Source organism: Erpetoichthys calabaricus, chromosome 7, assembly GCF_900747795.2.
Source record: "Erpetoichthys calabaricus chromosome 7, fErpCal1.3, whole genome shotgun sequence".
Taxonomy (NCBI): domain Eukaryota; kingdom Metazoa; phylum Chordata; class Cladistia; order Polypteriformes; family Polypteridae; genus Erpetoichthys; species Erpetoichthys calabaricus.
The window spans coordinates 17277813-17305193 of NC_041400.2; the positions used below are offsets into that span (position 1 = coordinate 17277813).

Consider the following 27381-nt stretch of genomic DNA (forward strand, 5'->3'; position numbering starts at 1 on the left):
AAACGGATGACCTTTTCAGCGTACTTGAACAGGCGAGCATTAGATCTTCACACAAGCAGTGCTTAGAGATACAGGTGATATGCTGTACCTGAACAAACCGACATGATGTATTCATTCTCATACTCTAAACTAACAAAATGCATATATGTCATGTAGAAAAGATACTGTAAGTCTACCCCTCCATTGATCACCACTTCTATAACATTAGGATCACGTGTTATTAGGTGCTAATGATTAGAGCCTCTTCAGGGGGTATGAAGGCGGACTTGACTGTCTTATTTAAGCTGCAGATATTGAGGGTCTGGTGCAGTAGCGTAGCGTGGGTGTCAGCCGCCCGGGGCGGAGGAAAATTCCGCCGCCCCCTTATTTATGTATGGTTCAAATTTTTACAAGATATTATTATAATTTATTGTGAAATTTTGCCGCCCCCTAAAAGTGCCGCCCCTGCTGCCCCTACTACGCTACGCCACTGGTCTGGTGTTCTCTTTACTATTGAGGTGTGTGGTGTCATCACGCCAAGATCAAAAGAACATAAGAAATTTGACCAATGTGAGGAGACCATTCAGTCCAACAAGCCCCATTGGATAGCTAATAGCTAAACTTTCCCAACATCTAATCCAGATTCTTCTTATGGAATAATTATGGAATAAACAATGATGGGTGCCAATTACTTTGGTCAGTTTCAATTATGGGTTCTTCTTTTTTTGCAATGGAGGGGTACCAACAAATTTGTCCTCATCTGTACCCACATATGAAATACATAAACACCAAATCATAATTCAATAATATTTATATTAACAAAAATTTTTAAAAAATGACAAAAATACGTCCCGTGTCTGCGTGGGTTTCCTCCGGGCGCTCCGGTTTCCTCCCACATTCCAAAGACATGCAGGTTAGGTGGATTGGCGATTCTAAATTGGCCCTAGTGTGTGCTTGGTGTGTGGGTGTGTTTGTGTGTGTCCTGTGGTGGGTTGGCACCCTGCCCAGGATTGTTTCCTGCCTTGTGCCCTGTGTTGGCTGGGATTGGCTCCAGCAGACCCCCGTGACCCTGTGTTCGGATTCAGCGGGTTGGAAAATGGATGGATGGATGGACAAAAATATGTGCAAAAAAATTCTCACACAAAGAAATGACAAAAAACAAAAACCCTCTTAAGTGAGGGAGCTGAAACACAAGACCATCTGGACACATGCAGCCATTTCTCAACATCCATTCCTTAAATCTACAGCAGCTTTTAGTAGGCACTGTAAATAACAGGAAAATTGCTCTGCCTTGCCAATGCCTGCTAGTAAACATAATTATTTGTATGATGGAAATGGGTTAAATATAAAAATATTCACAAAGAAAGTAATGGTGCACATAGCAGAAAATGATATTGAAAAGCACAATTCATCCTCAGTCCATTTTCTGGCTTATTATGTCTGTGGGTGAAAGAGCTCAAGAGCGAGTGCAGGAAAGAAAAATTAAAGCTTTCGCATTTTTAAATTCACATTGAAGCAACTGGAAAAAAAAAATCCATTAATGCAACATTAAAGGCACGATTGCGGAAAAGTTTGAAAAGACAGTCTACAGATATAATGTCAATTTCCATCATAAAAGGAGTTCAGGGACACACTTATCCAGCGCATTTAAACTAAAAACGCCACAGCATTGCCAGGGATGAAAAGTCCACTTCAGTTCTAACCCTGCAAGATGGAAACTGAAATGGAAAAGTGCAGGTGGTGGTGCTCTTCTAGTGGCCATCCTACCCGGAATGATGCCATAGATGAAACGTGAAAGGCACACAGGAGGAAAGGATAATCAAAGGGAGAGAACAAATTACAAATGAACAAAAGAGAACAGAGTCCTGCTGCGTCTCTGGACGCTCCTGGAATGAACGCTTCTGACTCTCCGACTTCTCTACCTGTCCAATTATTCAATGGACTCCACCTCCTTAGTCTCTCGTCTCTCGCTAACCCGTTCTCATCCAGGTATTTCAGCTCAGCTTCTGGCTCAAAGCTTAATGAGCCCCAGGCCCGAAGCTCCTTCAAACCGTCTTCAGGTCTGGCAGGACTGCTTTGAATGCGGTGGGTTGATTCTGTTACGGCTCCATGCGGGTTTGGCCCTGGGTTTAAATTTTTGTAATTTTTCTTCACTCCTTTGTTTATTTTTGGTCATATTTTGTTTTTTTTAGTTGGTATTTTTGCCCTGGTCCTTTACCCTAGTATGGCAAGCTTAAGACTTTCAAGTATTCAATTACAGATTACCCAAAAGCCTTATCTGAAGGCACCTGCTGCAACAGCTACCTTTCAGTGCCATTTGTGCCAGCGTACTTCATCTCTCTCTCTTGTTACTTTTCCAGTTTGTCTCCAGTTATACAATGGACTCTGCCTCCCTAGTCTCTCGTTAATATGTTCTCAACTTATCTCTCCTTTTCCAGAGAGGTTTGCCTTTGCTCAACTCTCCTTCTTGCTCTAAGCTCAGTGAGACACAGGCCTCAGGTTTCTTTAAACTGTCTTCACATCTGTAGCGACTCTTTGAGTGGAATGGATTGATGATGTTGATGATGATGATAGGGATCCATGTGGGTTTGGCCACTGTTTTCATTTATTTTTATTTCTCTTCACTCCCTTGTTTGTTTTTTGGTCATATTAGTTTGCATTTTTGTCCTGATCCTTCTACCTAGCACCGCTAGTTTAAAGCTCTCAAGTATTCATTTATGAAATACCTGAACCTTATTTGAAGGTGCCCACTGAGACACCTGCCTTCTAGTGCCATTTGCACCAGTGTTCTTCAGCTCTTGTCCGTTAGGAGCATTCCATCCTAAAAAATTACTATGGGTGTAATACATTTTTCCTGCCATTAATAATAATAATAATAATAATAATAATAACAACTAGCCAACCCGCGGCGTACCATACGCCGCATAATCAGGCTGGGTTTTTAATGATTTTTAAGCACAGGGAAAAAATTAACATTTGAAAAATCCAGAGGAGAGGGGAAGGACGCCCATTACGCCCCATCCGTCATGCTAGTCTGCTGATTTCTCGTTCAGTAACCTGTGAGTAGTGATGGGCGGAGTGAAGCCTCACGAAGCATCAACACGTTTGAAGCAATTGTGTCGGAAATCGTATCGAAGCTTCGAAGCATTTAACACTCACCTCTGTAGTGACACTTCCTGGCCATTTTCATTAACGTTACAGAAACTTATGATACACTTCAATGACGTCTGTTAAAACTTGTATTGCTTTTATTTTTTCGCAGCTACAGACTGACAATGAAGAGAAGGGTTCGTCAGCAGCTTCTAGTGTGTGATGTGTAAAAAATATAAATATAACTTCTTTAACTGCCTTGTGGCGCTGTAGTAGTACGGCTGCTTTGCAGTAAGGAGACAGTGGAAGATTGTGGGTTCGCTTCCTGTTTCCTCCTTGTGTGGATAGTAAATTATCCGCGACAAACAAACTGTTTTACACGCTGCAAACCAACCCGAGGCGTAGTATACGCCGGTTTTTCAATGTTTTTTAAGCAGAGGGAAAAAAATGAACATTTGCAAAATCCGTAACGCTGCTTTCAGTAAGTACAATGCACACGCGTTTAGTTTGTTGGTGACTTTTTGCCAGCTGTCTTTCCTGGTTTGGGCTGTTTTTGCAGTGTTACCGCTTGTGCATATTAAATCTTGAATTCTTTTGAGTAACTAATTAACTAACACACACCCACCCACTCAGCTTGTGTGAAAAAAATGCGCCCGTTCTTTCATCATTTTGTTGCAGCAATATACATTGTGTTTTCACTCAGCGCGGAGGTGCGCATTTATCTCGGATTATTACATCCAGCTAATCTGCTACACGACTGCGTTTGAAAAACCGACTTATCCCTGATGAGTTTCACCGGCATTAATGATTAGGAATCTGGTTGGAACAAAACACTGCAGCCACAGGGGTTCAGCAGGACCGAGTTTGGGAAACACCGCTGAACCCTTGTGGCTCTTGCCAACTCACGGCGTATCATATGTCGCATAATTATGTATTGATGGGTGAACACTTTCTGAACGACACAGTTGTCCAAACAGAAGTGAAAGTAAAATCGAGCCTGGTGCATTCTTGAAACGGCATTCTCTGTCTTGTAGCGCAGTGGTAGTGTTGCTGCTTTACAGTAAGGAGACTGTGGAAGATTTTTGGTTCGTTTGGGCTGCATTTGCAGTGTTACCGCCTGTGCATATTAAATCTTGAAATCCTTCGAGTAACAAATTAACTAACACCCACCCACACACACACAGCTTGTGTGAAAAAATGCGCCCGTACTTTTATCATTTTGTTGCAGCCTATCAAAGACTTGCTGCCCCCAACTCAAGGTGGCTCAGAGGTCCATGTGTAGCGTACAACAGATGAACATAAATGACGCCGTTTTTTCCGAGGCGTCGCGTCCCAGTTAGTGGGCGTGGTTCTGTGAGTTGTCGTCGTATCCAATGGTCATAGAGTTGGTGGGCGAGGCTCTTTCCTACTTGTCGGCGGCTTAGTGAATCCACGCCTCTTCCTGCGTGCTTTCATGGGTGTCTTGTTTTGGTGTGCGTGCTTTCATGGGTGTCTTCCCCCTTTGGCGGCGACTTTGTGAATTATATATATAGATAATAAATTTTATTTATATAGCACCTTTCCCATTGTCCTTTTCACTTTCCAGGCTTAGGCGTTAGGTCTCTCTCACTCTCGTCTTTCCAGACTGTCCTTCCATTTTTGTCTCTCACCGATTCTAGTCCATCCCACCGCTGCCACCATTTGCAATGCCTGCAGCCTTGACCATTGGCTCCTTCTTTTATGTGAGCATCTGTAGTTTGTAAACTTAGAGCAGACTAAGACAAGGCAGTGGTCAGAAACAGGATAGAAGTGGGGCAAAATGTGTCAGATTTATTACAGATGGTATTATGGTGCAAAGATGCAATTGTTTATTATAAATAAATAAATAAATAAAAAGCAAAGATAATCATGGTGCCATTCATAAAAGCAATAAATAACTCACAGTTAAAAACATAAGAAGACATGCCCAGCTGGTCCTTCCCCAGAACACCAACACATGTGACCCCACGGCACCATCGCCACTCTCCCAATGAGTCCATTAACTGCTCTTGTTCTCTTCATTGACTGCTTTCTCACGCCATAATTCGCCTTCATCTTCCAAGACCATGACTCCCCTCAGGCATCCTAATGTTTGCCCTGCGCAGAATCTGCAGCTTCAGGTCTTCCTGGGTAAGTCTCTACAAGCTTTGCATATCTGAATTTGGGCAGTTTATTCCATTCTTCCTGGCAGATCCTATCAGGCTCTATTTGATGTTATGAGAAGTGTCTTCAGCATCTTCAGGTCTCTCCACTGAGCCACTCAAGGACAGTCAGAGGCTTCTCAAAAAGTCACTCCAACATTGTCTTGGCTGTACGCTTCTGGTCCTTGTTGTGCTAATGGTGGACCCTTGCCCCAGCCTGAAGCTGTCTGAGCATTTGACTCCAGAGAAGAGCAACTAGGCTCATTCCAGGGCTACAGGGGATGAGTTTAAGTAAAAGAAGATTAAGAGAAGACATGACTGAAGTTTTTAAAATTATGAAGGGAATTAGTCCAGTGGATCGAGACTGGCACACTAAAATGAGTTCATCAAGAACACAAACATTAGGAAGTTTATCTTTACACAGAGAGCCACAGACACATGGAATAAGTGACCAAGTAGTGTGTTAGACAGTAGGACTTTAGGAACTTTCAAAACTCAACTTGATGTTTTTTTAGAAGAATGAAGTGGATAGGACTGGTGAGCTTTGCTGGGCTGAGTGGCCTGTTCTCTTCCAGATCTTTCTCATAACCCCTTCATCATTTTCTAAAATCTTGCATGGTTTGAAGCAAATAACCCAGACACAAAAGACATTAAAACTAGATAACATTGTACCTTAGACCTCAAGGAGACCCCCTTTGGCTAACTTCGCAGTATTTAAGAACATCTTTGCTAAGAGCCCATGTGGCACTGTAGGCTCCAGTTTTATGTTCTGCACTTTGTGACAGTGACATTGACACACCGGCCACAGCTGGACTTTCTGCATTTTTTATGATATCACATCACATAATGCGCAGCAGTACTTGGTGTACTAAAATAAATACAATGGTGTGCAGTGCCGCCACTTCTCACTTATGCCTTCATGAGTACCGGCGATGAATGGATATGCGCAGGTGTGTGCCGACACTCCACCCCGCTGCCAGCCCATATTTAGGGAAAACATCTGCCCTTTCACCAAGCACCTCCAAGGGAGACCACTGCTCTCTGATACTGCTTCTGTATATCAATGTGTTTTGGACCCTTCACAAGAGACCTAATGCTTTCCAAAACAGCTTCTGTATATTAGTCCGCTTTCAGACCACCAAGGGGGACCACTCAACCCCATACCCAACTATTTTTTAAGAAACAGTTTAATAGTTTCTGCATATCAATGTGGTTTTGGACTTCCAAGGGGGCCTACCCATGTCCAAAATAGTTTCTGTATATTAGTCCGCTTTCAGACCACCAAGGGGGACCACCCAACCCCATACCCACCTACTCTTTAAGAAACAGTTTAATAGTTTCTATATATCAGCGTGGTTTTGGACCTCCGAGGGGGACCTACCCATGTCCAAAAATCTCTTCTGTATATTAGTCTGCTTTCAGACCACCAAGGGGGACCACCCAACCCCATACCCACCTACTCTTTAAGAAACAGTTTAATAGTTTCTGTATATCAGCGTGGTTTCGGACCTCCGAGGGGGACCTACCCATGTCCAAAAATCTCTTCTGTATATTAGTCAGCTTTCAGACCACCAAGGGGGACCACTCAACCCCATACCCAACTATTTTTTAAGAAACAGTTTAATAGTTTCTGCATATCAATGTGGTTTTGGACTTCCAAGGGGGCCTACCCATGTCCAAAATAGTTTCTGTATATTAGTCCGCTTTCAGACCACCAAGGGGGACCACCCAACCCCATACCCACCTACTCTTTAAGAAACAGTTTAATAGTTTCTATATATCAGCGTGGTTTTGGACCTCCGAGGGGGACCTACCCATGTCCAAAAATCTCTTCTGTATATTAGTCAGCTTTCAGACCACCAAGGGGGACCACTCAACCCCATACCCAACTATTCTTTAAGAAACAGTTTAATAGTTTCTGTATATCAGCATGGTTTTGGACATCCGAGGTGGACCTACCCATGTCCAAAAATCTCTTCTGTATATTAGTCAGCTTTCAGACCACCAAGGGGGACCACCCAACCCCATACCCACCTACTCTTTAAGAAACAGTTTAATAGTTTCTGTATATCAGCGTGGTTTTGGACCTCTGAGGGGAACCTACCCATGTTCAAAATAGCTTCTGTATATTAGTCCACTTTCAGACCACCAAAGGGGACCACCCAACCCCATACCCACTTGCTAATTAAAAACCAGATAATAGTTTCTGTATATCAACGTGGTTTTGGACATCCGAGGGGGACCTACCCATATCCAAAACAGCTTCTGTATATTAGTTTGCTTTCGGACCACCCAACCCCATACCCACCTGGTCTTCAAAACAGTTTCGCAGTGTCAGTGTGCTATCACACCACCAAGAATCCACTATTCAAACTGATCATGAGTCATTTACTCATGGCACTTGATGATACGCAAGATACCGCAACCCCCGTATCGTCAATCGAGGGTCTAAGCGTCAAGGGGGACACATTTACAAGATTATGGAGATGTATAAAGGTAAACTGCTCCATTTATAATTATATTTTATGCACAGAGTTAAACCTTTTTTTTATTATTTTTTGTTCAATTTGTTCACCCTCAGTACTGCATGCGGTTCAAAAAGGAGACATTTGACTTCTTACTTTTGTAGGAAGTGTGAACAGAAATCAGACCTTTTCAGGAGAAACTTGGGAAGCACGGCTCAGACTGCATCACTAAATAGACGCTTCTGAACCATTTGGAGCAGTCAGTACTCTCCAGAACAAGTCCACACAGGTAAAGAAGACATCTCAGATAAACTTAGCCATGTTACACTTGCATCTCAGAAAGAAAGAAAGAAAGAAAGAAAGAAAGAAAGAAAGAAAGAAAGAAAGAAAGAAAGAAAGAAAGAAAGAAAGAAAGAAAGAAAGATTCCACCTCTTTGCTATAATAAAACTTGTCAGTTCCATAACACTTCCTAGTGGGTGTGTGAGGGCAGATGGACTTGAAAGAGTTCATGGTACAAGATCACAAATTCCACACCTTACTTTATAACTGTAGTATATTGCCCTGCTTAGCCCGTAAGATAAAACTTCAATAAAAACAATGTGGTAACAATTGTTTACTTATGATTTCAATATCGTACTTCAAAAAACAAAACCTTGTGTTGATACTGGCAAAACTCTTGGAATTTAAATTCATGCTGTACAGTAAAACTTCCTTGTTTTCCTATGCTAGATTATTTATATGTGTTTCTGTACATTCACAGTATATCCATTTCCTAAATCTGCTTATCTGGATCAGGGTTGCAGGAACCTATCTGTAGCAATGGGCACAAAGTAGGAACAAACCCTGGATGGGTGCTAGCCAATCACAGGTTGAGCCCATACTGGGGGCCAGTTTAGCATCGGCAAGCCGCATAGCCTGCATGTCTTAGGACTGTGGGAGTAAATGCACATAAACACAAGGAGAACATGCAAACTCCACATACGGAGAACCCAGGACTTGAACATCTGTGTCCTTCTTGCAAAGAAGCAGCACTACCACTGCCACTGTGCTGCCCCATATGCGGTTATATATATATAAACAGTAGCCTGTACAGAGCATAACACAAGACCACCCACACAAAGCCAGGGATCAAATTAAAAAAATATCTTCATCAACACCTCCAACCACAATAAACATAAGGCATTTTCTCTTTTTTTTCCTTCTTTATCCTCCACTCCTCCCAGGTAGAGCTTTGTCCTCCTCCTCTTCTTCCTCTCATAACTCTGATTCACCTGGGGAAGATGGAGCAGTTCCATTTCAACCTGGACCCTCGAGTACTGTCTCCAAGTTGAACCCCAACAAGACACACTACCAAGTCAGGTGGAACTTCTCTAGGAGAGGAGAATGTTCTCCTGGCAGCACCCACTAGTGGCAGTCATGTAAAACAACAAGGTTGTCCATTTGGACTACAGCTCCCGTGTTGCCAGGAGGATGCACAAGGGGGAACTCAAGCAGTGGGATGCTGCAATCCAGTGTATGGGAGGAACACATGTCCTGGGAGGCTGTCTCCCATCCATCCATCTATTTGAAGGCATCTTGGTCAATATAACAGCCTGACCTTACACTCTATAATATATAAAGATGTGGTCGCTCCTCCAAAACCCCCTCTTAAATGGTGATACAATGGGAAACAAATTCAGTTTTTTTAACCTCCGCTTTGTTTGATTAGCTGCTGGCTTACTGCTGCTGCCGTGCTGTATGATCTTCATCTTGTGTGGTGCGTGACATGACATAACGTGACATAAAAACGTCACATAAAATCGTTGCACAAAATTGTTGTACTTTTAGGCTTAGGATTTTATATATAGAGAGTAGATTTATGTATGTATCTGTGGTGGGCTGGCACCCTGCCCGGGGTTTATTTCCTGCCTTGTGCCCTGTGTTGGCTGGGATTGACTTCAGCAGACCCCCATGACCCTGTAGTTAGGATATAGCAGGTTAGATAATGGATGGATGGATATGTATGTATGTGTATATATATACTGTATATATATATATATATATATATATATATATATATATATACAGTAGAGTCTCGCTTATCTGACATAAACAGGCTGGCAGAACGTCGGATAAGCAAAAATGTCGGATAATGGGAGGTGTTAAGAAAAAGCCTATTAAACGTCAAACTATGTTATAATTTTATACATTACGAACCTAATGATCATGTTTTACAACAAAACAACTGAAAAAATTAACTGAAAAAATGAACTTAGCAACAAAAAATAGACTGCGCTCACACTCACAACTTGCAGTTCTTGTTGCCGATTGATACGTTTTTTTGGGGTTTTTTTTGCGGTGGGACATTGGATAATACAGAATGTTGGATAAGCGAAGGTCAGATAAGCAAGACTTTACTGTATATATATATATATATATATTTATGTGTAGATCCGCTGTGGCAACCCCTAACGGGAGCAGCCAATAGAAGAAGATATATATATATATATATATATATATATATATATATATATATATGTGTGTGTGTGTGTGTGTGTGTGTGTGTATATTGTGGTGGACAGCCAGGGCCCTTATCCAGCCAGGATGCCCTGACAATGGAAGGACCAGGGGAGAGAGCTTTTCTTTCCAGGACACTCTCTTCCCCGGACCAATAGGGCAGCCCCCTTGGCTTGCAGTGGAGCCATGGGTTTGGAGCAGATGGGGCCCGTTTGCTGAGCCCTGCTTGGTAGCACTTCCACCACAACAGGAGTGCTGCCAGAAGAAGGTTGTTTGACACCTGGAGTCCTTCCTGGTGTCCTATAAAAGGGGGCCAGCCACTAGTATTCAATGGCCTGAGTCGGGAAGAAGTGGACGAAGCTCGTGAGGAAGAGTGGAGGTGGAAGGACTGGCAAAGAGAAGGGACTGTGGTGCTGTATGGACTGTGCTGTGCTTTGGGGGAGTGAAGAAGAAACGCTTTCCCAAATGTAAATAAATCGTGTGCTGTCTAGTAAAACTTGTGTCCCGCCTGTCTGTGTCGGAATAGGGCAGCTGTATGTGCCCCGAGCTTCACAATATATATATATATATATATATATATATATATATATATATATATATATATGATACAAATCATATACAGTATATATACATTGCAAATAGGAGATAGTTTAAGGACTCAGATAATTGTAATATTCCTCCAGAAAGCCAGAGGGCGCTGTCAACTGATGTTGTTTCTCTTCCTCTCTCTGCAGACCAGAGGATTGACAACCATGACACCTCAGACATCACTTCCTGTTTCTGGACCCGCCTCTTCCTGCCCAGAACTTTTATCACCAGAAGCAATGCCATCTTGGTCAGCCTGATGGAGACTTGTGTCATTTTGACATTTCATTGTTTTCTAGTGCCCTATGCCATGCGTTTTATTTTGAATATATGGGGTTGGCCCTCATGGTGCCCCAAAGATTTATAATCTGTCTTTGTCACTTTATTACTATATATATATATATATATATATATATATATATATATATATATATGACAGCCTTATCCCACTGGAATGCCTTAAGGACATGGGGAGATGACATGCGCAGGGCATTGTCTTCCCTGGAATGCCAGATGGCAGGCCCCCTGGGTTGCAGCAGTGTCCCGGATTCCAGCAGGGCAGTATGGGAATTACAGTTCTTTGGCTCAGCCCTGTTGGGTTCCATAGGTGCCACCAGGGGGTGCTGTGGGGACTAGACAGCGCTACATTGTGGGTCTCCCGCCTTACCTGGAAATGCTCCTGGGCCAAGTGTTAAGGAGACCTGAGAGAATTTCTGGGGATTACTTCCAAGAAGCCGGCTGCCTCAGCTCAGGGAGCCAGAGTCAGCAGGAGGAGGATGAAGCTTGCTGGAGGAGTGGAGGAGGCAGTGAAGAAAGAGTGGAAGAGAAGACAATGTGTTGCTGGAAGTTGCTTTTTGCTTTACTGACACTGTGCTGTGGCGTGGGAAATAAGCGTTGTAAGAGTTTCCCACGAAAACCAAACTAAAAGCCTCTATTTGCGCTGGATTTTGTGGCTGCATCTGTCCATGTCAGGTGTTTGGGGAGCTGGAGCGCCCCCTGCAGACTACAATCTATCCATGCAATTACCTAATCAGACAATTATGCAGCAGTAGCCCAATGCAGAACATCATGCAGATACAGGTCAGGAGTTTCAGTTAATGTTCACATTAAACACCAGAATAGGAAAAAAGTGATCTCGGTGATTTCACCCCATGACCCATGATTGTTGGCGACGGATGGGCTTGTTAGAGTATTTCGGTAACTGCTGACCTCCTGGGATTTCCACACACAGCTCTCTCTAGAGTTTACTCAAAGCAGTGCAACAAACAAACAAACACCCGGTGAGCGGTAGGCAGTCCTGCAGATAGAAATGCCTTGTTGATAAGAGGGGGCAGAGGAAAATGGCCAGACTGGTTCAAGCTCAGAGAAAGGCTACTGCAACTCAAATCATCTCTCAGTACAATTGCGGCGAGCAGAAATGCATCTCAGAATGCATAGCACATGGAACCTTCATGCAGATGGGCTATAACAGCAGAAGACCATGTTAGTTTCCACTTCTGTGGACCAAGAATAGAAAGTTGAGGCTGCAGTGGGGACAGGATCACCAAAAGTGGACAACTGAAGACTGGAAGAACTGGTCTGAGGATATTGGATCAGAATTTGGTGCCAGCAGCATGAATCCATACACCCAACTGCCTGGGGTCAACAGTCCAAACTGGTGGTGGTGGAGTAATGGTGTAAATGACCAATTAATATTATCGTTTTTATTATTAATGAAGTGATGTTATGACTACTTGTACAATATTTTTAAAAAAGCATCACGACCCTTCCACATTTTTGTCATTCTCAAAGCGCACACACGTTATCTTGAAGCCGTCCGCTTACGCCTGCCTTCTTAGATGCCCTAAACGCGAACCTTTGCCAGCTTGTCGACACGCTGTTTTTTTTTTAATCATATTGAAACTTGATATCACACCAGAGTAAAAAAATGAAAATTATTCTCTGTATTTTAATAAAAAAATGTTGTCTGTCTGTCTTTAACCGATTTCTTGTACTGTATGTCAGTCACAAGCCGCAGCCCAGTAATACCGAAATTAATTAGCGCATCATTTCGGGTGAATGACTGCGAGTCCATTAAAGTGGGCCATGAAACGAAAGCTTAAAAGGTTTCTTTGGCTTTATTGGTTTCAACGGTCAAGGCTGTTCCTCCGCAGGGATAAAAAATGTTGCAAATGAGAAGCACCTAAGAAGCCCCAGCTCGCTCACTCGCTCACCGGCGTTCGTTAGCTTTCTGAATTTTACTACTTGGCCACAGCAGACGACAACACTTCAGAAATGCAGGCGCGTGGATCAGAAGTCAGGCTGGTCCTGGTTTAGCAAACTATGAAGCTCCCCGCCGATCCCGCATTGATCCTCTGAGCTCAGGTAACAAAACTCGTGTCAGCGTGCGCACAACTAGTTTGCCATGTCGAGCAGAAAATCGTTACACATGTGAATGATTGGAGCTCCACAGAGAAAACCACAACCGACAAGCCGCTTAGACGGAAAGGTGTCAATAAATCTTACCTCGGGTGTGCAGAGCCGCCAGCGCCGGGTCATACCTCGTGCAGAACCTGCAGAAACAAACTGATGAAAGCCTCGCTGATATTTTGTTTCTGCTCTCAGCGCAGCTACAAGAAGCCGGGAGGGGCGGCGCCCTCAAAGTCCAACTCCACCTTTATATTATCACATGGTGTAATATTTACCGAGTCACGAAAAAACTATTCATCAGGGTGAAGCGTTCATTAACGGCGTACATTAACGTGAAAGTGATAAAGAGGCTCTCTGAATACCCGCGACATTAGGTGGAAACCATAATATGAAAAGGCAATGAAGCTTACAAAAAAAAGTAAAGCAAATGCCATTACGATTGGAAATGCTTGAAACTAAGAAAAATATGACAAGCATACATTTCACTTATGCTAAAAGAACTCCCTTTAAATCGTGCGCCATCTGCTGTCTATGATAAATAAATAAATAAATAAATAAATAAATAAATAAGACGAAACAGAGAAATCAATCGACTGCTTGCCAGCAGTCCTCCTCAACTAACAGAGAAACGAATTCTGTAAACTGGGGCAGACACGGCATGGTTTAGAGTTGGAGTAACCTCCTGTCTTTTCTCGATCTGCCGTTTGAATCGATCGATCTGTCTATATCTCCTATAGTGCCCTATCTATCTATCTATCTATCTATCTATCTATCTATCTATCTATCTATCTATCTATCTATCTATCTATCTATCTATCTATCTATCTATCTATCTTGTACCGTCTGTGAAAGTTCAATTCTAGTCAGTTATTTCCTTTTTGATTTCAAAGTTTCGTCTGACTAGTCAGTCAGTCAGTTAGTCAGTCTCCAACCCGCTATATCCTAACTACAGGGTCATGGCGGTCTGCTGGAGGCAATCCCAGCCAACACAGGGCACAAAGTAGGAAAAAATCCCCGGCATGGCGCCAGGGCACACACACCCACACACCAAGCACACACGAGGGACAATTTAGGATCGACAATGCACCTAACCTGAATGTCTTTGGACTGTGGGATGAAACCGGAGCACCTGGAGGAAACCCACGCCGACACGGGGAGAACATGCAGACTCCACGCAGGGAGGACAGGGAAGCGAACCCAGGTCTCCTATCCAAGATAAATCTAGCATTTTGTAAAGTACGTAACTGGAATAGATAGATAGATAGATAGATAGATAGATAGATAGATAGATAGATAGATAGATAGATAGATAGATAGATAGATAGATAGATAGATAGATAGATAGATAGATAGATAGATAGATAATTTAGAGGTGATATATGATAGATAGATAGATAGATAGATAGATAGATAGATAGATAGATAGATAGATAGATAGATAGATAGATAGATAGATAGATAATTTAGAGGTGCTATATGATAGATAGATAGATAGATAGATAGATAGATAGATAGATAGATAGATAGATAGATAGATAGATAGATAGATAGATAGATAGATAGATAGATAGATAATTTAGAGGTGCTATATGATAGATAGATAGATAGATAGATAGATAGATAGATAGATAGATAGATAGATAGATAGATAGATAGATAGATAGATAGATAGATAGATAATTTAGAGGTGCTATATGATAGATAGATAGATAGATAGATAGATAGATAGATAGATAGATAGATAGATAGATAGATAGATAGATAGATAGATAGATAGATAGATAATTAAGAGGTGCTATATGATAGATAGATAGATAGATAGATAGATAGATAGATAGATAGATAGATAGATAGATAGATAGATAGATAGATAGATAGATAGATAGATAGATAATTTAGAGGTGCTATATGATAGATAGATAGATAGATAGATAGATAGATAGATAGATAGATAGATAGATAGATAGATAGATAGATCCCAGGTATTTTTGGGATTAATAAAGTATCTATCTATCTATCTATCTATCTATCTATCTATCTATCTATCTATCTATCTATCTATCTATCTATCTATCTATCTATCTATCTATCTATCTATCTATCTATGTAATGGCACCCAGGGCTCAGCAGCGTGCCCCTTTATTTCTAAGCATCAAAAATCTCCGGTGCTGTCCTAAGTGCTGAATTATGCCAATGAAGCAAAGTGGCAGACCCTTGCAAATACAATTAACAGAAGTTAATTCAGTTTCTGAACTCATCTATCTATTGTTTGATGTTTTCCAAATAACCCCTCCATGTAAAAGCCCATTCATCAGTTGTGACCAGTTTGCAGTATACTGTATGTAGACTTCATCGTATCTTTCAATCTTTCATATCTATCTGCTATATAGTGTCTTTTTTATAGCTTTATATATCTTCTGTATAGACCCTTTCATCTATCTATCTATCTATCTATCTATCTATCTATCTATCTATCTATCTATCTATCTATCTATCTATCTATCTATCTATCTATCTATCTATCTATCTATCTATCTATCTATCTATCTATCTATCTATCTATCTATCTATCTACTTGGAGAAACAGTGTGTTTTTAAGCCTTTCGATTCCAAAGTCTCTTCTAACTATCTAACGGGTATTGTGTATATAGAATAACGGCCATACTTTAGCTGCGTGCTCTACCTTCCAGTCCCCGTATACCCAAAACCATCCCCATCCCTCCTTCTTCCTGAACATCAAAGACCTTCAGGTTTGTGATAAGCGCTCAATTGCGCCAAGAAACCAAATGCAAACCAAAGCCCATGCAAATTAATAGGAGAAATGAATTAATTTTCTGAGCCGGTCCATCCTTCCATTGTATTTTATTTAAGCACAAAATCCAATTCCGAGTCCTGAAGGGGGTACGTCTGACCCGTCAGCATCGGGCGAAAGGCAGGACGTAACCCTGTCAATCTATTGCTGGGCACACTGGCACTGTTCGCAATGAATGCCAGTCGTGTGTACGCGTGTCCGTGTTTGTAAGTCTTTCACGGCATCGTCGCATACAATACAAAGGAAGTCTTTGGGAAATGGGAGCTTCACGAGGGATGAGCAGGCAGTGTGTGCAGCCCCTGGAATGTGTAGCCGCAGCTACTCGCCATTACGTCGCTCTCTGACCTTAAACATGCTATTTATAAGGCGAACACAATGCACGCCTCATACTCTAACTTGAACCTTAGGGGTAAAATGACTTTGCGGTCCGGGCGCCTTTTTTTTTTTTTTTTTACTTTACGTCAATGTTTAGTTCAAGGGGTCCTGCCCTCCGCAGATCTGCTACGACTTTTCTCAGAAATGAGCACTACACAGTGGATTCACAAAAATGATATTCCATTTGCCTGTTATTTTATTTTTTAACGTTCGTCTTTTACTTGATCCGTTAACTTGAAGTTGCCGGTGTGCGTTCAGCATTTTCTCCGAATGCCACTAAAGAGGCAAACACGAGCAGGAAAGAGCTAACCTAGAAAAGAGTTGGTTTAAAGGGGCGGGCATTTGGTTTTGGTGGTCGTGTGACGAAAACGTGTAAGCACCCTCTGTGCCACAGCTGGGTCTTTTATTCTGTGCTTTATGAATTGAAATGTACAAAATGTACGGAATTTAAAAAAAAAAACTGCTCGCCGTACAAAAACAGTAGTGTGCGCCACAGTTAGTAAATCTTGGAAGTTCGCTTAGCGGCATCGCCATGGCACAGCAAGCATGGAAGCGGAGGACATCGCGACATAAATCATAGTTTCTTGGGGGTGCTAAACATTGCTGAGATTCTCGGGTGCCACACTGGGAAGCCAAAGGGAACTACAGCGGTAAAAGTTAACGGCACTGGCAGATTTCGTCTGTTAGTTGAAGCACACGGAGAGACATGAGAAGCAGAGAGTCCACCTTGAACATCTGGACGCGTTATATGCCAGAGGACAATTAACAAAACAAAAAAAAAAAAAAGAAAGAAAGAAAAATCCCGAAGGGTCTGGAAGGTGAAACACCCGGATAATCAGTGGGAAGATCTCGCAGAGAAACGGGAATGAGCCAACGGAACTGATGAGAAGGTATGGCAGCGGGGCTGGGGGCTTGTAGACACTTGGCTGTGCATCATCGAGCTGAGGGCAATGCATATAATATATACATCGCTTTTTATATCCTAATTCTGAAAAGTCTGAAAAATGCGTTGCCTAAATACAATCCTTTAAGCATTTTCTGTATCTGAGTACAGTATCCAGCGCTCGTTTTATTATGACACAGACATTCCTGTCAGATTTCGTTTTCTTTGTTTCTTTTTAGAGCGCACGGTATTCCGTTCTTTTAGTTTAACTCTATTAAACGAACTTTGTAAAGTATTTTACGAATGTTCGTATATTAGGCTACATCGTCTAATTGTATGGATGATCATCTCAGCGTATATAGCGCAACTGCGTCTGTCAGCATTCACAGGGTGGGCTTATAGTCGAGCTCGGTATCATCCCTGATATGACCGAAATCGGTTTGATTGAAGGGTTTTTCTTCGTCATTATTAAATACACGCGACAGTGCGAAATCTGTAACAGCGCTACGCAAAATAAATCAATTAACGGCATGGTACGGCCAGAATGACACCATGGAGTTTTCCTGATGATCCCAAGTAGCAAGCCCGGCAGAGTGATAATCGCCAAGTATTTGACTCATATTGAAGAGTTTTGACGTACAGGCTGAGTACTCACCTTCTCAAACGTGCTCAGTCTAGTGGAGAGTCCGGTATTGGTTTATTTTTTCAAATAACTCAGCAGGAAAAAAGAGTTAACTCTTTACTTGAGCCACAGGCACGTTATGTACAGCAAGTCCTGCAAACACTCCATTTCCTATACTGCTGCTTCTTGTGTGTAAATGAATTCAAACATCACCATTTGCTCTCAAGTTCACACATCAACATACAGTAGATAACCATGAATGCATGGTGACAGCTTTGTGAAAGACCAATATGTCGTGACTTCAAAAGGACTCTTGCTGCATATGTCCAGTAAGTTTTCTTAACATTCATCTTACCGACATATTTTACATACATGAACTGCCGACTGGGGTCCCTGGGGACCCCAAGGATAATTTAATATAAGAAGCAATCATTGTAGCAAAATAATAATAACTTATTGCTTATCAAAGCATTATTAGTTATGTACATAATATCATGTAAAGAAAAATATAGATTATTATTATTCTTTTAGAAAATGTACAATTAATTTGCATATTTTGAATATAAAAGGGGCGGCACGGTGGCGCAGTGGGTAGCGCTGCTGCCTCGCAGTTAAGAGACCCGGGTTCGCTTCCCGGGTCCTCCCTGCGTGGAGTTTGCATGTTCTCCCCGTGTCTGCGTGGGTTTCCTCCGGGCGCTCTGGTTTCCTCCCACAGTCCAAAGACATGCAGGTTGGGTGGATTGGCGATTCTAAATTGGCCCTAGTGTGTGCTTGGTGTGTGGGTGTGTTTGTGTGTGTCCTGCGGTGGGTTGGCATCCTGCCTTGTGCCCTGTGTTGGCTGGGATTGGCTCCAGCAGACCCCCGTGACCCTGTGTTCAGATTCAGCGGGTTGGAAAATGGATGGATGGATGAATATAAAAGAACCAGTAACGGCGCACTGCGCAATAACGTGCAGTGAATACACTTGATTGGCTGGGATTGGCTCCAGCACACCCTGGTGACCCTGTAGTTAGGATATAGCGGGTTGGATAATGGATGGAATAAACTTGACTTATAGTTCTCATCCTCTTTCTCTGTACGTTTACCATTCGTTTACTCAGAAGTTGATGCGCTTGCTGCTTCCTGAGCAGATCTTCTTTTCTCCACCCTAGTGGTCCTCTTCTTCTCTTCTTTCGTGGGCACCTTTTTGCGTTAAAACTGATTAAATCCGTGTTTGTGTTACAATTACTTAGTACATTTTTCTTTAATTTTTCACTTAAGCTGGCACTTAAGTCTTCAATCTACCTCAAGAATGAGTTAAGATATGAAGAGATAGGGGAAGTGATGGCGAAGGTGGTAGGGATGAAAATGGTGCCCGTACACACGTGCCGCACGTCTGCCCTGCTGGCCGCTGCCGAGAGTTGATTCTGCAATACAATAAAATAAAAAGTGGAATAACCTTAGAGGTCAATCATCACCCCGAAAGCAAATAGTAGACGTCACGTGGTATATGTGGACCAAATTTCAGGTCAATAGGTCAAACGGTTTGCGAGCTTCAGGTGATTTAAAATCCTGCACAGACAAACAAACAGACACGGTAGCGTATTATATAAGAAGACTGAAATGAACAAACAGTCATTCAAACGTCAACAATTTTTATTCACATATTCTTCTCTTTTATCTTTTAAAAGTAAACTCTTCAAAACTGCTAAATTTTATTTTGTCTTTCAGGGCAAAGTAAATAAAATAATTAAAACTAAACACACTACAGGAGGTCATCGCACATCATTTGCTTCATGCTATGCCCAGTGCATGCTGGCATGTAACAGGAGGAAGGCTACCTTCCTGTCTGTGTCACCTTTTTCTGAATAGATTTTCCACCTGAGCATTGGACAGTCACATCTACAAGAGGAGTTTTACGCACTCCCATAAGGGTCAATACTGCTTTCATTGGGGCTTGCAATGGTGGAGTTTCAGCTCTCCTTTTCATGTGTGACATGACCAAGACATAGCCCCAGCTGTGATCCGGTGACGTCTGTCACGTTCTGATGACTTCCAGCCTGGGAAGTTCCCCACCCAGACGATGAAGGCAGCGATGGCTGCAACATCCACCATGTTCATAAATAGTGCCAACGGCCATCTGTTTAGTGGAGAAGAAGTGTACTGGTGTCGATATTTAAGAATAAGGGGGATGTGCAGGACTGTAGTAACTACAGGGAGATAAAATTGATGAGCCACAGCATGAAGTTATGGGAAAGAATACTGGAAGTTCAGTTAAGAAGTGAGGTGATGATTAGTGAGCAGCAGTGTGCTTTCATGCCAAGAAAGAGCACTACGGATGTGATGTTTGCTCTGAGGGTGTTGATGGAGAAGTTTAGAGAAGGCCAGAAGGAGTTGCATTGTGTCTTTGTGGACCTGGAGAAAGCAAATGACAGGGGCCCTTGAGAGGAGTTGTGGTATTGTATGAGGAAGTCGGGAGTGGCAGAGAAGTATGGAAGAGTTGTACAGGATATGTACGAGGGAAGTGTGACAGTGGTGAGGTCTGCGGTAGGAGCGATGGATGCATTCAAGGTGGAGGTGGGATTACATCAGGGGATCGGCTCTGAGCCCTTCCTTATTTGTAATGGTGATGGACAGGTTGACAGACGAGATTAGACAGATGATGTTTGCTGATGACATTGTGATCTGTAGTGACAGTAGGGAGCAGGTTGAGGAGACCCTGGAGAGGTGGAGATCTGCTCTAGAGAGGAGAGGAATGAAGGTCAGCAGGAACAAGACAGAATACATGTGTGTGAATGAGAGGGAGGTCAGTGGAATGGTGAGGATGCAGGGAGTAGAGTTGGTGAAGGTGGATGAGTTTAAATACTTGGGATCAACAGTACAGAGTAATGGGGATTGTGGAAGAGAAGTGAAGAAGAGAGTGCAGGCAGGGTGGAATGGGTGGAGAAGAGTGTCAGGAGTAATTTGTGACAGATGGGTATCAGCAAGAGTGAAAGGGAAGGTCTACAGGATGGTAGGGAGACCAGCTATGTTATATGGGCTTGAGATGGTGGCACTGACCAGAAAGCAGGAGACAGAGCTTAGAGGGTCAGCTCAAGTTGGACGGTTGGGAGACAAAGTCAGAGAGGTGAGATTGTGTTGGTTTGGACATGTGCAGAGGAGAGATGCTGGTTATACTGGGAGAAGGATGCTAAGGATAGAGCTGCCAGGGAAGAGGAAAAGAGGAAGGTTTATGGATGTGGTGAGAGAGGACATACAGATGTCCCATTTTGGGATAAAAGGTCAGCTTTGTGAACTTCCTGGTCATCCGAGATTGTGGATAAATGGAAAGAAATCTGTTAATGTAATTGTCCATACTTTTTACTACTGTTGCAGACTCCAAATTTTCTTGGTAATAAAATGATCACTTCAAGAGGATCAAAACTCCAATCATACACTTCCTGGTCTTCCAAGACTGTGGATAAATTAACATAAACCTGAGCGCGTAGTTGTTTGTATTTTTTACTAGTGTTGCACACTCAGAGTTTGTCAATATCACTTCAACAGGATAAAAAGTTGGATCATACACTTCCTGGCCATCTGAGAGTGAGGATAAATTAAAAGAAATTGGTACACATGGGTGATAGTATTCTTTAGTAGTGTTAGAGACTCAGATGTTTACGGTGTTAATGTTGTCTCCATTTTGGGATAAAGGGTCAGCATTGTGAACTTTCTGGTCATCGGCGCTCACAGATGAATCAAAACAAATCTCTGCACATGGTTTATTTTTTATTATTGATAAAGGCTTAGAGGTTCACAGTGTTAATTTTATCACTATGACAAAATTAAAAGTCAGCACCATGAACTTCCTAGTCATCCGAGATTGCGGATCAATCAAAAGAAATTTGTGCACTGTCAATATTCTGAGTCTCTTAGGGATTCAGAAGGGCATGGTGTTAATTTTATCACTGCGACGGAATAAAAGGTTGGCACTGTGCACTTCCTAGTCATCCGAGGTAAATCAAAAGAAATCCCTGCGTGTCATTAGTGGCAGACACAATGACAGACACACAGACACCTATCCTTTTCTTAAGACGAATGAATTGTATTGTCATTCCAGTCTTCCGAGATTCACACTGTGTAAGTGTCTTGGTGGATGGACTGGCATCCCGACAGTGATGGAAGGTGATCCTTGCCCAGCTTTAATGGGAGGACAGTGAGAAAGGAGGCATAACCCCAGCGGGGATGACCCTTCATTATTATTCCTACCTGGGTGAAAACTTAATAGATGGACTGGATGAGGTTGTTTGTCAAGAGCAGTTCCTACCCTGGTACAGTAGATGACAGTGCTCCTCTGGCATGTACCCAGTATAGACACCCGCAGGGATCCATGGAGTTTGTAGTCCTTGTAGACCTTGTCAGGGTCCTTGGGTATCGCCAGAGGGCACTGCAGAGAGAAGGACTACTTGTTTCATGGGGATTCTGAGTGACCTGCAACTGCTTCTGTCATTCGGTGCTATGGCACAGGAAGCACTCCTGGATCCAGCATTTAAGAAGCCACTTTACCTCACCCAGTTGAGTCAGAGTTTTAAGGCAGATGGCGAAGCTCACCTGGGGGAGTAGAAGGGGCTATTGTGAACTGAAGATTGTGTTGTGGAATTTGATAAAGGTACATGTGAATAATAAAAAAAAGTATTTGCACCTGGGACTGTCTTAACGTGGATGCGTCTGGGGGTTAGGGGCTCAGTAGTGCACTCTGAAGGTAACAACTTCTTTTATGAGTCCTAGACTAAAATGGCCTGTAACAGACATACATACACATAGCATGGTGCACTGTTAATATAAACACTGAGGTCTACATCGATTACTTAGACTTCAACTCATCTTAGACAGGTAGCACAGGTAATCCACTTTAATAAAAGGATACATGTCTCTGTCTCTGACTGTGTGTCCATCCAGCTGCTATGTCTCTGTCATTCCAAAAGATGGCACATCACAAACATTTTTATAAAATACACTGCATTTGTCATTCCAACAGATGGTGCATCATAAACATTAACACTTCTTTTACAAATCCCATATCACTTGGCATATAACAGAGACATTCGCATTGCATTTGTCATTCCAACAGATGTTACATTATAAACATTAACACTGCTTTTGCAGATCCCATACCACATGGCATGTAACTGAGACAAACGCATTTAAGGGTGCACTGTAAATGTTAGCGCTTATGTCTACATTGATTACTTAGATTTCAACTCATCTTAGACAGGTAGCACAGCTAATCCACTTTAATAAAAGGATACGTGTCTCTGTCTCTGACTGTGTGTATATCCAGCTGCTATGTCTCTGTCATTCCAAAAGATGGCACATCACAAACATTTTTATAAAATACATTGCATTTGTCATTCCAACAGAAGGTGCATCATAAACATTAACACTGCTTTTACAAATCCCATATCACTTGGCATATAACAGAGGCATATGCAATGCATTTGTCGTTACAACAGATAGTGCATCATAAACATTAACATTGCTTTTACAAATCCCATATCACATGGTATATAACAGAGAGATACACATTGCATTTGTCATTCCAACAGATGGTGCATCATATACATTAACACTGCTTTTGCAGATCCCATACCACATGAAACGTAACAGAGACATGTGCATTTCAGGGTGCACTGCAAATGTTAGCGCTTAGGTCTACATTGATTACTTAGATTTCAACTCATCTTAGACAGGTAGCACAGCTAATCCACTTTAATAAAAGGATACGTGTCTCTGTCTCTGACTGTGTGTCCATCCAGCTGCTATGTCTCTGTCATTCCAAAAGATGGCACATCACAAACATTTTTATAAAATACATTGCATTTGTCATTCCAACAGAAGGTGCATCATAAACATTAACACTGCTTTTACAAATCCCATATCACTTGGCATATAACAGAGGCATATTCAATGCATTTGTCGTTCCAACAGATGGTGCATCATATACATTAACATTGCTTTTGCAGATCCCATACCACATGATATGTAACAGAGACATGCGCATTTCAGGGTGCACTGCAAAAGTTAACGCTTAGGTCTACATTGGTTATTTAGATTTCAAAAAGGATACGTGTCTCTGTCTATGACTGTATGTCCATCCGGCTGCTATGTCTGTGTCATTCTAAAAGATGGCACATCACAAACATTTTTGTAAAATACATTACATTTGTCATTCCAACAGATGGTGCATCATAAACATTAACACTGCTTTTACAAATCCCTTAACACATGGCATATGAAAGAGGCATCCACATTGCATGGTGCACTACAAACATTAACATGAGGTCTACATTGATTACTTAGATTTCAACTCATCTTAGACGGATAGCACAGCTAATCCACTTTAATAAAAGGATAAGTGTCTGTATCTCTGTCTGTGTGTCCATCCGGCTGCTATGTCTCTGTTATTCCAAAAGATGGTGCATCACAATCATTTTTATGAAATTCATTGCATTTTTCCTTCTAACATATGGCACATCATAAACATTAACACCTTTTGTGAATCCCATATCAAATGGTATACAACCGAGACATACCCATTGCAGATGATATCTATGTTGATTACTTGGATTTCAGCTCATCTTACACAGGTAGCACAGTTAGTAGACTGCATAATTTTGCCTGGTGGTCTGTAATTACCAGGATCCATTTTGTCTCCTTTCTGGAATATTGGAGTGATATTTTCAACTTTTTTTCGAGTACCACCACAAACCTCAACAGGAAACCACTACTGAAAATCCTAATCTTGTCCCGTTTCTCTGCTTCTGTCAGCAACAGTCAAATTCCGGGTTGCAGAATTCCACAATTAAAAACAGATTTGTCGGACAGGCAATTTCATGTGCTGCCTGCTTAGTTTGTTTGTTAAAAAAATCCCAAAGGCCACGCAAGGCAGCTAATCTTGTTAAAAGCGATCATGTCCTGTGTTGTTAGATAAGGTTAGGAACAGTGAAGTGCTGGAGAGCAGAGATCCACAAGTGGAGTTTGAAAGACTCGAAAGGCCACCTAATGGGAGCACTCGGGTGGTGGCGAGATTAAGCCGAGCAACACATTTTTGAGAGTCTCGCTTCAGGTAGTCCTGTGCTTTCTCATTGAATTATTTGAGTGCTTCCAAAGAAGAAGGACGAGTGACGGCAATGGGTGTTTATGAAGCGGCAAGGATACCCCGCTGAAACATCTACAACCATTTGTGAGCCGTAAATATCATACGCCTCTTACATCAAGTTTTTAGGTTGTCATGGGAGCACAAGGAGTAGTACTTGAAAATGAAAACTGCAAAGAAAGATAACGTGAAAGCTCCTCTTGTTTATTTCCTTAAAGTGCTCTTATAATGTGAGTCATGAGGCTGTGATCTCGGAGGAGAGCTCCCACACACCTGTGGTCCGGCCTCAAGTTTAATGGCGGGGGCATGGGGGCCTGCATATTACATTACATTCCTTCTCCTGAAAGCGAGCCTTGAGCTCAACAGGAATCTGCACATGTTATTTATATCGAGCCTAATCCATCTAATTGGGGGCCAGGAGATAAATGGTCAGCAGCAGCAGCAGCTGAGGAGTATGTGGCATACAGGATATTATTCAGTAAGGATAAAACAGAGTGGCACGGCATTGGCATGGAGATGAATGAGTTTGAATCCGGTACCCAGAAAACTTTGCATATCCTCTCTATATCTATGGGGGTTTACTTTTGGGCACTGTGGGTTTCTTTCCACATCATCCCCAAACTTGCATGGTTGGTTAATCTCATTTTCTAACCTGCTTAGTCCTGAACAGGGGCGTGAGGGATACTGGAGCCTATCCCAGGTAGCATAGGGCGCAAGGCAGCAGAAGACCCTGGACAGGCCGCCAGTCCATCACAGGGTGGGTAGGTTAATCGCTGATTCTAAATTGTCCCTTTTTGTGTTAGTGGGCACCACCGAAAACTCACATGACATCCTGGGCTGGCTCTTATATTTTGTTCAGTGTTTCAGAATGTTATGTTTTACTGTAAAGTTGAAGAAAGTAGTTGGGGGTTAAAGGATACATATACAGTAGAACCTCAGGTCACGAACATTTCCAAACACGTACAAATCCTGTTAGATCAAAAAGTTCACTAAAATTTCTCATCTGTTCATGACCACACGCTCTGGTGGCGAACAGAAAAACTGGCGGCCAGTTTCCCTTCCAGTTCATACGCGCCAATGATTTCCCATTCTCCGTGGTATTGGATCACAAGGAGGAGCTGACGATGGAGGAACTTGCTGAACTCCAGCAGGAGCAGCATAAGAAGTGATGCAATGAAAGCCGTCATGGAAAAATGGAACGAGTGCCAGGATTTTTTCGAGAAGAACCACCCTGACAAAGCGGTCGTGAACAAAGTGAAAAACATGATGAACGACCATGTCGTCTTGCATTTCGTGAAGTCTGGTCAACCAGCTAAATGGATAAAAACACCAGAAACCCCTGAAATAGAAGAAATCCATCCATCCATTATCCAACCCGCTATATCCTAACTACAGGATCATGAGGGTCTGCTGGAGCCAATCCCAGCCCACACAAGGGCGCAAGGCAGGAAACAAACCCCCGGCAGGGTGCCAGCCCACCACAGGATACACACACCCAGCACACACTAGGGACAATATAGAATCGCCAATGCGCCTAACCTGCATGTCTTTGGACTGTGGGAGGAAACCACGCAGACATGGGGAGAACATGCAAACTCCATAGAAGGAGGACCCGGGGAGCGAACCCGGGCTTCCTAACTGCGAGGCAGCGCTACCACTGTGCCACCATGCTGCCCATAGAAGAAATCACAAGAGAGAAAATGTCCCTCCATCGCGGAGCCAGACTCTCCCTTAAAACTGTAACCTCCTCTCCACCCAGCTTCCTCCTCACTTCCTTCATGCAGGAACTCAACTCATGGTTAGTTTTCTTGGTTGTTTAGGGTTAGTTTTTGTATAACTTAAGGATTTTTTCAGACTTTAATTTTTTTCCCTTTGCTTAAAACTCATAAAAAAGTGTTTACAGCGATCAGTTTGTAAGGGTCTTGTATGAACTTGGTCTAGCACGAACTCTTGCAATGTTAATGTTCTGTGTTGTTCAAGGTTTTCTCAGTGTTATTCAATGTTCTTACATTTAGTTTACTATTACACTGTGCATTCTATGGTATAATTAACTTTTTTTGTGCTTAAAAATCTTAAAAAAAAATATTTACATACAGTTTGTACGGTCTGGAACAGATTAATCGTATTTACATACAATCTTAGGGGGTAAGTACATTCAGGTCGCGACCAAATCGGGTCACGTCCAGAGTTCTGGAATAAACTATGGTTGTGACCAGAGGTACCACTGTATGTACTGTATATACTGTATATACTAGCCATCCCTCGTGGCTTCGCCCGCGTATTAATGAAACAGGACCGTGAGGAGGGCCCCGCCCAGCTCCCTATTCCTGACGTCACACTTTCCCTTCCCTCGGCCCGCAGCCTCTGTCTCGGATTAGCGTGAAAATATCA

The 27381-nt window shown here is 42.4% G+C and overlaps 2 protein-coding genes across 2 annotated transcripts in view; one reads left to right on the forward strand and one right to left on the reverse strand.

Moving 5' to 3' along the window:
* The window catches only part of LOC114644399 (neuropeptide Y receptor type 1-like), a 101438-nt gene extending 87900 nt beyond the window's left edge, over positions 1-13538 (reverse strand). Inside the window, exon 1 of the mRNA XM_051929828.1 lies at positions 13281-13538. The gene's annotated coding sequence lies outside the window, so the exon portion shown is untranslated. The remainder of the gene's footprint in view (positions 1-13280) is intronic.
* Positions 13539-16612: 3074 nt separating this feature from the next.
* The window catches only part of npy1r (neuropeptide Y receptor Y1), a 33547-nt gene continuing 22778 nt past the window's right edge, over positions 16613-27381 (forward strand). Inside the window, exon 1 of the mRNA XM_028805981.2 lies at positions 16613-17261. The gene's annotated coding sequence lies outside the window, so the exon portion shown is untranslated. The remainder of the gene's footprint in view (positions 17262-27381) is intronic.